Source organism: Taudactylus pleione, unplaced genomic scaffold (genome assembly GCF_031769625.1).
Source record: "Taudactylus pleione unplaced genomic scaffold, aTauple2 ptg000757l, whole genome shotgun sequence".
NCBI classification, from domain to species: domain Eukaryota; kingdom Metazoa; phylum Chordata; class Amphibia; order Anura; family Myobatrachidae; genus Taudactylus; species Taudactylus pleione.
The window spans coordinates 3,032,797-3,037,500 of NW_028285159.1; positions in this window are offsets into that span (position 1 = coordinate 3,032,797).

The following is a 4,704-nucleotide window of genomic DNA, read 5'->3' on the forward strand; positions in this document are numbered from 1 at the left end:
AAACATTAATCAATTTCAGTTTATTCTCTGCCCTACAAAGTGTGTGGGCCACAACTTGATGTATACTGCAAAAAATTTTAGCTACAAAAAAGGCAGGCACATTTGTAGGCCTAGAAAATTTAAAAAATATGGTCATGTATTTTGTAAAAATATATTAATGTTTTTTTTGGTCAACTAACAAATAAAAAATCCTAAAATACACAATTTTATTTGTTTGCCAAACAAAAAAAAAGAACATATACACATTGACAAAACTAAAAATAAAAGCTAATTATCTAGGTATTTGTAATTTTTCCACATATACATTTTATGGGCCAGAAACATTGAACGCCATAAAGGACAGGTTACTATTTAGAGGACACCACAGGGATTAATGTTGAACATATGATGTTGCAATTTATTTTTAAAAATATACAAAAATTTTAAATTTTAAAAAATTGAAAAAAGGGTTAACGGCTAAGTAGCCTTAAAGCCAACTCTGGTGACAATTTTGATCTAGAAATGTTATCTAGAATAGACACCACAAGGCCTTAAAATAAAAAATTACAGAAAATTAACAATTTGCTTATTATTTTTGTAAAAAAAAATAAAGTACAACTACACAATAACATCCAGTATATATGAAGACAATTGTATTTTTCATAATAAAAAAAATAATAATTACCATAAATACATCCACGCGCGGATGGCTGCTCCTCCATCAGGGGTGGGTGGCCAATTATATCATGGGGGGGAGTTATTTCCCCTGAAGATCCATGTTCCAGAGGGGAATTTTGGGATGAGTGGGCAGGGGAGGGAGGACCATTTCCGGAGTTGTGGCCCAGGGAGGGAGGGTAACTTGGGGAGTATGGGGGCGGTGAGGGAAAGATGGGTTGGGAAGGGGAGGGGTTAGGAGGGGAATTTTGGAGGCATTGCAGCCACTACGCCATGTCCTTCGGCATCTCCACTGCTGTCCTAAGAAAAGAAAAATGACAGGTCATAAATATTTTATAACAATATAATATAAATATTTTATAACAATATAAAGCTATAACAATACAATCAACACATATTTAGATAACAGTTTATACCCAAGAAAACCACATTTAAAAAAAAAAAAAAAAACATTTATGGAAAGTAGTTAACACAAACTCAACAATAGGTACAACATACACTATAGCTTGTTAAAAAAAAACACTTGGAAAAAAAACAAAGAACTAATAATAACCAACACACGCAAATGCATACTTACTCCGGCGTATTTGCGCCCACAAACTAAACAAGACCTGAGGCGAACGCCGCCAGAAGTCTGACCACCTGCGCTCTAACTGGGCAATATGGCGCCGATAGCCCAGCGCACGAAGACGGCGGTGGACCACCATGTAGGCCTGCCTTTTTAGTGCATTTGAGATAGGGGGATCAAGATGGCCCAGGCGCCTGTCCATCCCTTCCACAAGCACTAAAAGTTCCGCGCGAGTGAATGCTGCGGCTCTCATGATGGCAATGGCTGGTTTTAGAGAAAACCACAAATATAAATGTGGAACATTAAAAATGATTGGTTAAAAAAAAAACATATTTTCCAAATACTAATTTCTATTGGACAAAGCAATATTCATGTGACGAAAACTCAAAAATAATAAAAGCAACTTGGATTGGCTCAAACTCTTTATGTGCGAATGCAAACTAACATTCATAATGTTATTATAAACATGCATTTAACAACAACACAACATTCGTTAACAAAAAAACAGGTTTTAAATAATTTATTTAAACAAACGCACTAGCAGAAAGACATCAGCATGTACGGAATGACATTTGAACAATAACGTTTTAAAACCAATTGAAAGGTAGTTTAAAAAAAAAAAAACACTTTCGAACACTAATTATGTAATTGTCAACAAGCTAGTAACAAGCTCTTCGATAGCGTTTGGAAACATGACATGTGTGCATCAAGCGGCCGCAACCATCAGAAGAAAATTAACATACAACGACTGACAACGATCGACTCTATCGCTAGCTGCTATCACTCGTTAGCTAGAGGAGGTGCTTTGTTCATGTATGGGCGTCACTTTGGTTGCGATCGCCTGGCCGTGCGATTGTTTTTTTTTCACATTCTCGATCGCTAGGCGTACAACCGAGCAGCCGCTTACGACCGACTCTGAATGAGGTCCACAGTATTAACACTCCCAAGTAAAAAACAAATACAACCCTCTTCATTGAATAAGTATACCATCCCTTTAGATAACATTTAAACATGTTCACACCTCCACTAGCACATACCAGAAGGAGGAAGTGTCTTGTTCCTGCAGAGCTCCAGTCCAGGGTTCAGGTACAGGAAAATAATTTAGACTGAGGGCCTGATTCTGTAAGGATCGTAATTGTAAAGCTGCACTCAGGCAGCTTTGCAATTGCGATCCTTTGCAGATATGGTAATGCACAGGAGGCATCACGCCCCATGTGCATTACTTAACCGAGCTGCGTTGTTCAATGCAGCATCAGTTAATCTGCGTACCATCGGCCGGCTGCAGTGACCCACAGGGTCCCACAGCCGTCCGCCGCAGTTTACAGGAAGAGGCCAGGAAATCTCTGTCACCCGACGGAGATCCTGGCCTCTTCCCTCCCCCCCATCGGCGGAGACACGCCTCTGTTTCAGGTAACAGAGGCTGTCTCCTCCCCCTCCCCACCCCCAAACGGCATCAGACTGTCAATCACTGACAGTCTGCTGCCAGTTTGCAAGCAGACTCGCAGACTGCAACTGATTCCCAAACATTGGGAATCTGCGCTCAGCTGCTGAATCAGGCCCTGAGACCGGATAGACTAGGAATGGGGCGGAGACTCGGGGCAAGGGGGTGGGGTCTTGGCAAAATACAGGAGGGAGTAAATTAGAAAAGTCAAACAGGGTGAATGAGAGGGCGGGGTCTTAGGCGAGGGGCATGGTCTTAGCCAGGAGGGAGTAGATTAGAATAGTCAGACAGGTTAGATGAGTGGACGGGGACTAGGGGTGAGGGACGTGGTCTTGGCTAGGGACAGGAGGTGAATAGATTGCATAGAATAGAGTCAGAGTGGTGTGTACCACGAGCGGTTGTCAAGTGTGCAGCGATGGTCAGCTCAGCGCAATTGTACTGTAGTGAGTTTGATTCCCGTGGAGGCCAATGTGTGTATTTTTTTATGTGGGAGCCAATGTGTATGTTTTTTCATTGGTCACGCATGCCACATTGCCAGATAGTGTGCCTTGGCAATTTTAAAATGTTGTGTAGTGTGCCTTGGTTGAAAATGACTGGGGTAGAGGATAAGGGGGGCGGAGACTCCAGGTGAAGGGACAGGAGATTCAGTAGAATACAGTCAGAGACCAGGGTAGTGACAGGGTAGAGAATAGGAGGGGGTGGAGACTCGGGGTCTCAGGCAGGGTGGGGAGGGATCACTGAGGCATCCACACTGAGCAGGCACTGGCAGCTGTGGTGTGCAGAGGACTCAGTGAGTAAAAAAAAGTACAGTCACCCGGCCACCAATCACAGCTCCTGCGCCCCTCACTTGAAGCTGCATTGTACTGGCCTGGGAGTGGGGCCACCCTGGCACCCTGCCCACCAGCCCAGCCTGCGAACAGCAAGGAGATGGGACTGGGTGAAGAGCCATTCAGGCTCAGCTGCACTTCTATATAGTAGGCTGCCACTGCCTTGTCATACAGTTTGACAGGCGCAATGGCAGCCAGCAGCAGTAAGAACTGACTCAGCAGCAGCTGCAGGGAGAGCGCCTCTCCAGCCTGGCTCCTCCCTGCAGTGCAGGATCTGCTGAGCGGGTTGCTCTGGCCCCGTCCACAGCTATTCTCTTAAACAGGACCAGCAGTATCATAATGCAGAGTAACCTCATGAATACAGGTTAAACCAACAGTTTTCCGCTAACATATTAAGACGCTCACCATCTCGGATTTTCCAAGAGGAACCAGGCTACCAGAATCTATCAGAGTCTCTACCAGTTTGCCTTCTACAGTAATTAGACAAATGTGTTTATCTGGTTCATCCTGTCAGTCTGCAGTGCAGGATAGACAAGCAAAGACAGTTACTCTGTGGTTTACATAAGCAGAATCACATTGCATAGGTTCACAGCTAAGTGGACAATTAGCAGCAGCATGGCACAAGCCACCACATCAAATATCCAATCCTATTTTAATCAAGTCATATGAAGCGGGAACCTTCCTGGCACAGCTGGTTAAGTCAACCGCCAAGCAAAGGTACAATGTTGACTTGTAACCCTAAACCTAACAGTAATGTCAACATTTTCTTTGTCAAGATGTCACATGTCAACATTTTGTCCATGTCCACATGTTAGATGTCGACATCATAACATACAACATTCCGGTGTTGACATTATGCATTTTGAGATAGTGAATGTTAAATTAGTGAATGCATACCATTATTTAGAGTTAAGAATACATCTAGTTAGAAGGTGATTTTTTTATTTTTTTTGCAAAATCACGTATTATTGAAGGGGAGCAAATTTAAAATGTGCAGACAGATTTAGAGTGGACTGTAACAAAAAGCTGCAAAGTATTTGTGTGCTACATGCAAAAGCAGGCAGTATGCTTTTTCAAAACTACTGTAGATAGCTTTCATTAAATTGAGGTCCGCTCAAAGGGCCTGATTCAGACCCACTCGCGAGCGGCTGTCCGCTCGCAAGTGGGTCGATGGTGTGCACTGCGCATGCGCACGACGGAGGGAGCTCCGTCGT